Below are 13,621 nucleotides of genomic sequence, written 5' to 3' on the forward strand. Positions count from 1 at the left end.
CCCCCCATCTCCCCAAACATCAGCCATCCCCAGCCCCTACCTACATGCCACACTTATATGTCTATTTATTTATTATCTAATTAATTATGTTTTTAATGTGTAGATGTGTATATGTCTCAGCTAGTTTATGATGCATTAAAAAAAAAGAGAGACTTGTAGTACTGCACTTTAACTCTAACACAGTTCAAACTGGACTACACATACACTAATACAACAATCTATCTGCTACCACTGGATACCATCCAATGCACATCCATGACATTTGCATATCCAGCTTATGTATAATCTGCTGCACCTTTGCATATTATTGTTTGTATATGTATGTGTACATAATGTAGAATGTGTACATGTACGGTGTATAATGTGTATTGATAACTGTAAGTATGTATGTCTAATAGTACACGGTGTGTACTGAGTATATGTATGTGTAATTGCACATTGTCATCTGTATAAGTCTGTAAGTATGTAAATGGTACTGTCTATATGTAAATTGTTTCTGCATTGTCTGGAGCACGCTCTCAAGAATTTCACTCACCAAGGCACTTGTGCTGTGGTGATGTGACAATAAAAGTGATTTAATTTAATTTTATTTTTTGAAACGCTCTTGTTCAAGACCGAGACGGCAGAAAGCGTATCATGTTTGTTTTCTTTATTTTATAAAAACGTTTTCTTGATATTGTGAGAGCACCTTCACAGTTCCGAATGGTGTATAACTCTTACCTTTACGAGCAAAAATGACAGCATATTGTAAGTTGTTTACACTGAAAAAAAATGCAAGTGATCGCGCTGGCGCCATGTCCTGCAAATCGCACTTTAGCTTCCACTCTCTGCACAAACGGTTGGATATGCGTCTAACAGCGCACATTTATCTAGGTTTAACATTTAAACTAACATTGTTATATGCTTGAACTGTTTTATATCTATAGATTTTATTTAGGCAAGTCGTGATGATTTGAGAAGGCAAAATTGATCAAACTATGATCAACTCATTGTCTGCCGCTGGCCGCTTGGTCGTTACTTTAAAAAATAAAAATGTATATTTAAAGAACAAAAAATGCTCCAAACGTTTTTCTAAATTAACTTCATAAAAACACGAAACAAAATATAATCACTTTGCCATTACATACAAAACTGAATTATTTTAATAGCCAAAAGAGTATAAGCTGTTTAGGGAGAAGGGGGGCGGGGATGGGCTCGGGCCGAGAATTCTGATAAGCTGTCGAACAAGGGCCAGGCTAGGGCCTGTGCATCTCGGTTCAGGGCCAGCCTAGGGCCTATATTTCAGGCCTGTGCAGGGCTCTAGTGTGTAGTGCTGCTTACACTATTTTTTTTAAATACGTCGATAATGCTGCCATTCATATACTTTTCATGATAGCCAACATTTCAGCCCGGCATGTAATGCAGCTTGCGGTCACTAAATGTGTATGGGTTGATAATGTAAAACTCCGGACAAGTTTTCTTGTGCGCACCCGTTTTTAACGCATTTAGACTGTTGTACAGTCTGACATTTAATGACAACTGAGATCCCACAGTGTGACATGATCATCATGTTCATACAGTCTGACAAGTAACAATCGTAAGGACTATTAGAAATCGATACAGTGTGTGATTAATATCACATTTAAACTAGGGGTCTGTTATGGACGGACTCGGACACAAAGATGATAGGTGAGTATGAGGTGATTTATTGAAACCGGTTAAGCACACAGGTGAATTGAAAGGTCTTGAGAGGTGAGTAGATATCTTGGAAACGGCAATTCCGATGGGGATGACAAGGTGATGATACTTCTTTTCTTCTTCTAGGAATACAGGTAGACGAGACAGGTTGGATCCAGGGAGTGACACACACACTTCGTGCTGGGACTTCTGCAGAGAGAGAGAGGGCAACACAAGGAGGAGGAACACAGGAGGTAAGTTTATACAATGTAAGCGGTCTGAGAATATTGGAAGGATATAGTTCTCTTCGTTGTAGAATGTAGAGTTGTCTGAGTCCACGTAGCAAAGACGAGATCGGACACTGAAGTGTGTGTGGTGAGCTTTTGTAGTGTGGGCTGATGAGGAGGTGATCAGGTGCAGGTGTGTGTGATTAGAACTCCGGGGATGTGGAACGTTGTGATTGGTGGAGTGAAGGGCCTGACTGGTCTGTGACAGTACCCCCCTCTCCACGGCCCGCTCCTGAGGGCCGACCTCGGCGTCGTGGTGGTCTACCCCTGCCTCGGGGTGCTGGGCGATCTGGGTTGGCGGTGTGGAACTCCTCGAGTAGAGTTGGGTCTAAGATGTCATCCCTGGCTACCCAAGAGCGTTCCTCAGGGCCGTAGCCCTCCCAGTCCACGAGGTATTCCAATTTACCACCACGACGCCGGGATTCCAGGATCTCTTTGACTTGATATACTGCACCTTCGTCTAGGATTTGTGGGAGAGGGGTTTCTTCGTCCAAGTCAGGCCCTGTGGTGATAGTTGGAGAGAAGGGTTTTAGTAGTGAGACATGGAACGTGGGGTGAGTTCTATAGTGTTGTGGTAATTCGAGTTTATATGTGACAGGGTTGACACGTTCCAGTATGGTGAAGGGGCCAACGAATCTGGGACTAAGTTTCTTACAGGGCAGGCGCAGACGGATGTCTCTGGTTGACAGCCAGACCTTTTCCCCTGGTTGGTAGTTTGGGTTATCTGATCTGCGAGCGTCGGCTGTCAGTCTTTGTCTGCGCACTGCCTGTTGGAGTTGATGGTGTGCCGAGTCCCAGACTCTCGCCTCCCGGAACCAGTGATCGATGGAAGGGACATTGGATGGTTCACCTGACCAGGGAAACAGGGGAGGCTGGAAACCGAGTACGCACTGGAATGGGGTAAGGCCGGTGGATTGTTGTCGTAAGGAGTTTTGGGCGTACTCGGCCCAGCCTATGAACTGGTTCCAGGAGTTCTGGCGGCTATGGCAGAAGGTTCTCAGGAATCGCCTATCTCCTGGATTTTGCTCGGTCTGCCCATTGGACTGTGGATGATAACCGGATGAGAGACTGATGGTCACACCTAGGAGGAGAAGAAGGCTTTCCAGACTCGGGAGATGAATTGGGGACCTCTATCGGATACTATGTCTTCGGGGATGCCAAAATATCGAAATACATGATTGAATAAGAGTTCAGCTGTTTGGAGAGCTGTTGGGAGACCGGTGAGGGGAATGAGTCGACAGGACTTGGAGAATCGGTCTATGATGACTAGAATGCATGTATTGCCATTGGACGGTGTTAAGTCAGTGATGAAATCCACTCCTAGGTGTGACCACGGACGTTGAGGTATGGGTAATGGATGTAGTTTGCCTGCTGGGAGATGACGGGAGCTCTTGGAGATGGCACAGTCCGGGCAGCCTCGCACAAACCTTCTGACGTCCCTGGCCATGTTGGGCCACCAGAAGCGGTCTCGTAGCAGCGAGAGAGTTGCGTTGGCCCCTGGGTGGCCAGTACTAAGTGAGGCGTGAGTGGAGTGGATTAATGGTGTCCGTTGGGTCCTAGGTACATACTGGTGGTTTGGTGGACAGCCCGGCGGATTGGCGGGAGGTGTAGAGGAGGCGACTGGTGGAGAGGTCCACTGGATAGGACTGGTGATGATAGTTGTTGGGAGGATATTTTCGGGTTCCTGGTCGTCATCTTCGGGAGTATGGATTCTGGATAGGGCATCAGCCTTAATATTCTTGGTTCCTGGTCGGTAGGAGATTGTTAATTGGAAACGGGTGAAGAATAATGCCCATCTGGCTTGTCTGGGATTGAGTCGTTTGGCTTCTCGGATGTATTGCAAATTCTTGTGGTCAGTCAGAACAAGAAAGGGGTGCTTTGCCCCCTCCAACCAGTGCCTCCATTCCTCAAGGGCTAACTTAACCGCCAATAACTCCCGATTCCCGATATCATAATTCCGTTCCGCCGGGCTGAGTTTCTTGGAGAAATAGGCGCATGGATGGAGTCTAGGAGGCTTCCCCTGCTGCTGAGAAAGGACGGCTCCTACGCCTGTGGTGGATGCGTCTACTTCAACAATGAACGGTGTTTCGGGGTCCGGGTGCGTTAGGAGTGGTGCGTTGGTGAATGCTTGTTTGAGATCTTCAAAGGCTTTCTGGGCTTTCGGGTTCCAGGTGAGAATCTTGGTTTTTCCTTTCAATAGGTCGGTGAGTGGGCTGGTGGTGGTGCTATAGTTGGGAATGAATCGGCGATAGAAGTTTGAAAATCCTAGGAATCTTTGAAGTTCTTTAATGCTGGTGGGGACTGGCCAGGATGTGACTGCTTCCACCTTCCCCTTGTCCATGCGGACGCCACGATGATCTATAATGTAACCGTGGAAGTGTACTGAGGGTTGGTGGAAGGTGCATTTTTCGGCTTTGAGATAGAGGTGAAACTGACGGAGTTTGTGGAGGACCTCCGCAACGTGGTGGCGATGGTCGGCCAGGCTCCGGGAGTAGATAAGGATGTCGTCTATGTACACGATAACGAAGCGGTTTAGGAACTCCCGGAGCACCTCGTGCATAAACCCCTGGAAGACTGAGGGAGCGTTGACAAGCCCATACGGCATTACCCGATATTCGTAGTGACCAGTAGGGGTGATGAAGGCGGTCTTCCACTCATCTCCCTTTCGTATGCGGATGAGGTTGTAGGCGCTGCGGAGGTCCAATTTTGTGAAGATGGTGGCGCCGCGCAGTTGTTCAAGGGCTGCTGGAACAAGGGGAAGGGGATACCGGAATTTGACTGATTTCGTTGAGTTTACGGTAATCAATGCAGGGGCGTAGGCCGCAGTCCTTCTTAGCCACGAAGAAAAAGCTGGAAGCAGCAGGGGAGGTAGATGGTACAATGTATCCTTGATGTAATGCCTCCTCAATATACTCCTCCATGGCCTTTTGTTCTGGTGGTGAAAGTGGGTAAATTTTTCCATGTGGTACTGGCTCACCCGGAAGGAGATCGATCGCACAGTCCCATGGCCGATGTCGGGGTAGCTGGGCAGCCCTCTTCGGACAGAAGACGTCACTAAAGTGGGAGTAGCATGAAGGGATGTCGACTGACAAGTTTTCTTGAGGACTTTCTATGGATGTGGTGCCGATAGTTATTTGAGGTCTCTCCTGTTGCCTTGGTAGAGGTAGGTCGGGAAAACAGCGAGGAAAGCATTTCTCACCCCACTTTAGGACCTCTCCTGTCCTCCAAGACAGATGTGGATCGTGCTGCACCAGCCACGGTCGACCCAAAATTATGTCCACTGTCGAACCCTCCAGAACCAGCAATTGAAGGTTTTCCCTGTGTAGTTGCCCAATCTGTAGTTGAACTGGCTCGGTGCATAGATGAATGGTCCTTTTGGTGAGTGATTGACCCGTTATGGATTGTGCCTCGTAACTTTTCGGGGTGTCGAAAGTGGGGATGCGGAGCTGTTGGGTGAGTTTGCCCGAGATGAAGTTACCCGCGGAACCAGAGTCGAGGAGGACGGTGACTGTAAATACATCAGAGCAGGCAGTAAGCAAAGCACGAGTGGAGAGGGGCTTAAGCTTGGGAAGAGGAGAGGACAGAACTCACCAAGACCCGTTGTGGCCGCAAGGGGCACTCCAACACTCGGTGTCCATCGTCTCCGCAGTAGAGGCACAACCTTTGAGAAATGCGTCGTTGTCGTTCTGTTAATGGTAACCGGGTAGTATTGGTTTGCATGGGTTCTGGAGGGTCATCCCTCTCTGGTCGGCGAGGTGGAGGAGTAGCGATGGCGATGGCAGGATCCGGAGAACAGGACTGGATGCGATTAGAACAACGAATAGCGAGTTGAATTTTTCCAGACCATAGTTATCGTCGTAGGCACTGAGGTGGAGGCTGAGGTGAGGGTTGAGTCCTTGTCGGAAAACTGTGATGAGTGAAGGTTCGTTCCAACCGCTGGCGCCGGCCAGGGTTCGAAATTGTAAGGCATATTGGTGGATGGTGTTGGTACCTTGACGGAGTTGATACAGTTGTTCACCAACAGTGGAATCTCCAGGCGATACGCTAAACACTTCTTTGAAGTGATTGATGAAATTGTTAAAACTGTGGGTAGCGGGTCCAGCCTGGTTCAGAATGGTCTCTGCCCATCTCAGAGCGGGACCGGTGAGTGAGGTGACGATGTATGCAATCTTTGATTGGTCTGTGGTGAAAACGTGTGGGTGGAGGTTTATATTCAAGGTGCTTTGGAGAATGAACCCATCGCATTCCTCCGCCGAACCAGAGAAGGGCGCTGGTCTGGCCACAGGACTGGCGAAAACGATCGGTGAAGGAGTGCTCGAAGTGGGGTTTGGCGGTGATTGTGGTGGTGGAGCTGGTGGTGCCGTTGGTGCGGGCGGTTGCGATAGCAACTTCTTGAAAGTATCCACCAGCTCTTGAAAGGGGTCCGGTGTGCTCATCCTGTTGTGACGGTGTCGGTCCGATCTTCTGTTATGGACGGACTCGGACAAAAAGATGATAGGTGAGTATGAGGTGATTTATTGAAACAGGTTAAGCACACAGGTGAATTGAGAGGTGAGTAGATATCTTGGAAACGGCAATTCCGATGGGGATGACAAGGTGATGATACTTCTTTTCTTCTTCTAGGAATACAGGTAGACGAGACAGGTTGGATCCAGGGAGTGACACACACACACTTCGTGCTGGGACTTCTGCAGAGAGAGAGAGGGCAACACAAGGAGGAGGAACACAGGAGGTAAGTTTATACAAGGTAAGCGGTCTGAGAATATTGGAAGGATATAGTTCTCTTCGTTGTAGAGTTGTCTGAGTCCACGTAGCAAAGACGAGATCGGACACTGAAGTGTGTGTGTGGTGAGCTTTTGTAGTGTGGGCTGATGAGGAGGTGATCAGGTGCAGGTGTGTGTGATTAGAACTCCGGGGATGTGGAACGTTGTGATTGGTGGAGTGAAGGGCCTGACTGGTCTGTGACAGGGTCGACCGATTATCAGCCTGGCCGATATTAAGCATTTTTTATGATTATCGGTGTCGGTCATTTTCAAAACCGATGTGCCGATAAAATTATTTAATTTTGAAACGCGCTATTTGGCGCTGATGCAGCCTGTCAGAACTCACCACTCTGTGGCTTAGAGCAGTCTCCGCCCACCGCTCATCTGATTTGTTGGGAGTCATGAGTCAGACCAATCAATGTGGAAGAAGGCACTCAAACACTGAAAGCGCTTTCTACAGTTTCAGTGATCACACGTCAGTTGTCTCTCAAAGGCAGCAGCAGACGTTGCTCAAGTTGCAATAAATCACAATCCACTACACTGAAGTTGCAAAACACCTCAATATTGTCTATTTATGGTTTCCACGATGGGGAAAATGCAGACAGAATCGCGGAATCCAGTCAAAAAAGGGAATTTATTGTATAACGCACGGAGTCACGGAGTTCGTCAAAGTTTGGATGAATTAATCAAAAGTAGGTCAGTACACTTAAATCGACTCGCGCTATGGACTAGTATCTGTAAATATTAAGCTGCAAAAAGACTATTTAAATATGAATTCTGCGTGTCTCTGTATGTGTGAATGGCACAGCATCTGCAGTCTCACTAAATGAGGATATAAATACATGAACAACATCCCCAGAACTGCTCTGAGAGTTACTTCATGAGCATTTGACCGTTTCATTTGAGTAAAACGATTGTCATATCATAGGCTACAGACACTTAAGAGGTCCTCATGGCAACCCGTCAAAATAAAAGTTTGGTTTATCTACTACTACTACTACTACTACTACTACAACAACTTTTGTTTAAAAGAATAATCACACAATATGCTATTTCTTCCATGTTTTAATTATAATGGTAAACCATTTGATTAAAAGATCATTGAAATTAATGTTTTATGGCTTCATTTGCACTGCACTGTAAATTAAAACTAATCGAAATTACTGTCACATAGGCCAAGATTAAGATACTGTCACATAGGCCAAGATTAGGATGACATAAATTGTGACATTTCAATAGGCTATTGAACCAAGTGTGCCTATAACAGGCTATTAGTGTTATAGTTTAATTAAAATAGTTGCAGTCTTCTTCACAACTTCTACAATGGATCTATGAAGACAATTAAATTATTTACACTTATTATATTATAATTATGAGAGGTTATGCTATTACACATACATTTCTAACATGTAAATTATTGAAGCTAAATACTTACATTTCCCCAAGCTGTTTAGCTGTAGTACAGTATTCATAGGCTTAATCATGAAGCATGCAGTGGCCCCACTTTTAACTCTCTCTTTATATTACCCTTATTGTAGATGGATGCATGGAGAGGATGACAAGAGTAATAAGTGCAATCAACACCAGGGAAGGCAGTTTTTGTCAGAAACCTTGTTATTCTTAATTTTTACATTAATTTTCATTTTTACATCAGACATAATATATCGGTTAAAAATATCGGTTATCGGTCCACTTGGTCTGTAATAATCGGTATCGGCCCTGAAAAACACATATCGGTCGACCCCTAATTTAAACATAACATCCTGTTCTGCAAAGAGGGTAGGTCTGTCACCAGATCCTTTTTCTGCTCACAGATGATTTCTAAAACCATGCATGAGCCAACTGATAATCATCTCTTTACCCTTCCGATGAAACCCTAGTATCTCTTTTAGGCTTTGAACCAACAATGGTTTTTCGTACCATCCCAGACTGAGTCTCATTCACTAATAATTGCATAGATTATTTGTATTTATACGCACGTTCAAACTTCTCACGAAAAAAATCATGAAAAAGAAGAGGTTTGCTGTTCAAAAGTGTCCATGGGCGTAACAGGTACAGATAGTGGGACATTCACATTGACTCTATTGTGAAAAAGGCCCAGCAGAGGTTGTACTTCCTTCGCCAGCTGAGAAAGTTCAACCTGCCACAGGAGCTGCTGAAACAGTTCTACTCCATCATCACTGAATCCATCCTCTGCACTTCAATAACTGTCTGGTTCAGCTCAGCTACCAAATCTGACCTCAGAAGACTACAGAGAGTAGTCCGGACTGCTGAGCGAATCATTGGTACAACCCTCCCCATTCTCCAAGAACTGTACTCATCAAGAGTGAGCAAAAGGGCTGGTAAAATCATTCTGGACCCCTCACATCCAGCACACTCCCTCTTTGAACTGTTACCGTCTGGTCAACGCTACAGAGCTCTGAGCACCAGAACGACCAGCACAGGAACAGTTTCTTCCCTCAGGCAATCCATCTCATGAACACCTGACAATAATTATGGAACACACTATTTATACACTTATTTATCTAACACACATACTTAAGTCTACATTTCAATTGCACATAATATACCTGTACATACACAACTCTCAATTGTTATACACCTGTACATACAATTGTCAATTTGTATATTGTTATTCCTTATTTACTTGTTTTTTTTTTTTTATTCTTTTTTTTATTATCTGTGTTTTTTGTCCTGTCACTGTCATTCTGTTGCACTGCGGAAGCTTCTGTCACGAAAACAAATTCCTTGTATGTGTAAACATACCTGGCAATAAAGCTCATTCTGATTCTGAGATAAAAAAAAAAAAAAAAAAAAGATGCATGGAATGCGGTAACGAAGGCCATTAATGTTGTTTTCCCAGCGATTCTGACAGTTGAAGAAGTAAAAAAAAAAAGAGTGGTTTGATATTATATGTCTTAATACCCAAAACCTGTTAACAGCAAGTCTTGTCTGGTACCCAAAACGAGTATTATTATACCACAATCAATAACAATGGAAAATTACTGCTTCACAACAACATCCCGTGACACTAAAAACCTTGAAATGGAGACATTCTCTCTTCTCTTATTCATGAAGATAAATATCCCTTGAAACCACACAATCATAAGACTAAACAACAATGGAAAAAATAACATAAAAATAATAAAATAGTATAAATGACTAATCAATGAATAAATCAATGAAGTGAGTATATAAATGGCTAAAATGATTATATGATTAAATGGAATAATGATTAAAGCTAAATGATTATTGTTATGTATTGGAATTACTGGGGTTGTTTCCAGTAATGGTCACTAGAGGGGGCTGTTACCTGTGAAGAAGTTGATGTGTCGAAGCTTCAGTAAACAAGAGAGAGTGAACTGGGGCCTGTTCCATAAAACAAGTTTACCAAATAAACCAGGCTTATTTCAGTAATTCTGACTTATTTTCACTTGATTTGGTTTCTGAAAGCAGGAGCAGGCTAACTGTCAGACTAAGCTGAGCTCCTCTAACACTGACCAATAGGAATGCACATACAATTAGTTGACTTTATTATTAGTCCAAAAATAAAAGTAGCCTATACAAAAAAATACACCTTAAATAATCAAATAAATAAAAAATAGGCTACAACCAACTGTATTTAATGTATTGTGCCTAAAATAGGCTAATGACATCTTAACATAGTTGCTACTTGCGCATTTAGTTGATCAGCAGTTTCTAGCCATGCAGCCATTCTCTCTGAATTTATGACAGCTGCACCTTTTATGGTTATTAGAACATTAAAACATTGCAATCTAAAATGGCTCTTTAAAGCATTACAAATACTAAATCAAAAGTTAATAATAACAAAATAATCACGAAATTACATTATTTAGTCATACTTTTGGACTGATAGTCATGTTAACACATACATATAAAAAAAAAATCAAAACTTTATTTTGTTTGTTATTGTGCTTTGTGTATAACTCTTTATGCACAGTATTAAAATAGATAAATAATATAGTATCAGTTGGACATACATTCAATAATGTCTGACAACTTGAAAAAAATTGTCAGTATTATTAAAGTGCATATTACAGGTAAAAAAAATTTCTCAAATGAATATATAACCTTGTATGAAAATACCATATGAACCGTTAAAGTAGGATTTGAAAATGTTTTACAAGACGTGAGGACACAAATTTAGAAGGAAATTTAGAAGAAAAAGTGACGCTTTCCTTGACAGTTCTCAAAAGGCACTTTTTTTCAACATCGCGTCATATTACGTCACATAAGGGAGTCGTCTGCCGGGCTCTGCTTTGAGTGGTCGTGAGTGTTTTTGGTAGTTATTTTATTTAATTTTTTAATATTTTATTTTAAGCTTTTCACATTTCAAAGATCAATCCCCCAACGTCCATGCCAGCAAATCAAGGAAAAAAAACAAAAAACATTTTGAATTACAAATTTAAAAAAAATTAAAACTGTAATGACCTTGTAATCAATGTACTGATGCACATATGCATACACCCACATATAATATACATATACACCTCCATAAACATACATCGATCATACTCGTGTACCTATACAAAAGCAGTAATTTAAAAAAAATTAAAAAAAGAAGTAAAACCAAGGAACATCTTATACAAATAAATACCCAATTATGGAAATATATAGTTGTTACACACTGCTATTTTATCAGATTAACCACCCCACTTAAAGAAAAAAGTTAAATTCAGTTATCATTGGTCACCTTCCAAATATTCAAAGAAAGATTTCCAAATCTGTACGAATCTCATATCTAATTCTTTCCATATGTAACACATTACTGAGCTCTGTGAGCCATGTTTCAAATTTAGGTGCAAACTCTGTCTTTTTTGCTATGGTCATCCCATATTGAACTGTCTGGATCTGATTGAAACTATACTTCTCTAAGAAGGGGGCCCAGCCTAATATTGCAATAAGAGGGTCATGAGGAAAATCAATCTTAAGTACCTTTGAGTAGAAAGAAAAAACCTCAGTCCAAAATGTACACATTTTTGGGCAGAACCAAAATAAATGAGCCAATGAACCCTCATTGGACTTGCATTTAAGACACAAAGATGACACTGAGGGATATATGGAATGTAATTTGGCATGAGAGTAGTGCCAGCCAAGCAGGAATGGTAGCGTTCGATTTCCTGGGGGATGCAATCCACCAATACATTAATGCCCTTAGATCGGCTGCCCAGTAGTAATGCTGAAAACAGGGAACCTCGTTTGTTTTACAAATATGCGATTTAGATATATACGATGAGCTCTATATCCCCAGATAAATGGCATGATCACAGTATCAAGTGTTTTAAAGAATGACTGGGTTAAAAAGATAGGAACGTTTTGAAACAAATAAAGATATCTAAGTAACGTAACCATTTTGATTGTGTTAACACGACCAATCATTGTTAAAGGGAGTACACGCCAAGTCTCTATATTTTTCTTCAGTTTATCTATCATGACTTTGTAGTTTGTTTCGTACAAACTTTATAATATCTAGGGACAGTGATACCAAGATATTTTAATTCACTTACAGTTTTAAAGGGGAGACTATTAATAAAACCTGAATCTATATTATCATATAATGGCATAAATTCACTTTTCTGCCAGTTAACTGTGTATCCGGAAACGGCACCAAACTCTCTAATAAGATCAAACAAAAAAGATAAGGATCTTTCTGGCTCTGAAAGAAAAAGAAGGACATCGTCCGCATATAGACAAATCTGATGTTCTACATCTCCCATTATAACAGGAGTGATTTCTTATACGTATTACTAAAGGTTCCAAAGCGACAGCAAATGTAAAGGACTCAGTGGACAGCCCTGGCGGGTGCCACAGTGAAGACAACAAGGAGGGGATCTATTATTGTTTGTGAGAACCGAGGCAGAGGGTCAAAGGTACAACATCTTAATCCATGAAGAAAATTTTTGTCCCAGACCAAATTCTTCTATAGTACTTATAAGTCCATTCCACCCTGTCAAATGCCTTATAGGCATCCAGGGCTAGATGGGCTATTTTATTATGTTTGCTGTTGTTTCTGTACACAACATTCATAAGTCTGCGTACATTATGAAAAGAAAATCTCCCGGCAATAAAACCAGTTTGATCTTCGTGTATTATTGAACTAATACATTTACTTAGCCTATTTGCTAAAATTTTAGTAAATATCTTAATATCACTACCAAGAAGGGAAATCTGTGAGAGGAAAGGTCTGTACTCTCTTTATCTTTCTTTAAAATCAATGCAATATTTGCCAAATAAAGTGTCTCTGGTAATTTTTTGTTTTCAATAGAATCTTTGAACATCCTTAACCTCAAGCGGACAATTTGATCAGAGAAAGCCTTATAAAATTAAATGCAAAAGCCATCCGGGCCAGCCGCCTTACCATTGGGAAAATTCTTAATGGCTGTCAAAATTGCTTCCAGTGTAATGTTTGAATTTAATCTTTCTCTCTCATCGTCACTAATTTTGGGGAGTCCAAGAGAATGAAGAAATTTATTAATGTTCAGCGAGTCTCCAATACTCTGAGATGAGTACAATTCCTGATAGAATTGCCAAAATACATTGTTTATTTCTACTGGTTTAGTGGTCAAGACACCGGATTTTGACTTGATGGCATGTATAGCTCTACTAGCTTGTGCACACCTAAGTGTTACGGGTTGTGGTTGTGGATAAAAAGGGCTTGATGAAGGAGTCATGAAACAGAAATCTTTTAATAATCTTCAACACACGTATTCCATTTAACAACATTAAGCTGAGACAAAAAACTGAGGACTTATAAAGGAAAAGGAACAAAGGAGCAAACAAGATCATAAATAAAAATCAGGTGGGGAAGATAAACGATGATTAACTAATGACAAAGACAAACAGGAAACTAGAAGGGCAAACACGTAACACTAAGCTGACGATCTAGCAAGTGAT

This window comes from Onychostoma macrolepis, chromosome 03 (genome assembly GCF_012432095.1).
Source record: "Onychostoma macrolepis isolate SWU-2019 chromosome 03, ASM1243209v1, whole genome shotgun sequence".
Lineage (NCBI taxonomy): Eukaryota > Metazoa > Chordata > Actinopteri > Cypriniformes > Cyprinidae > Onychostoma > Onychostoma macrolepis.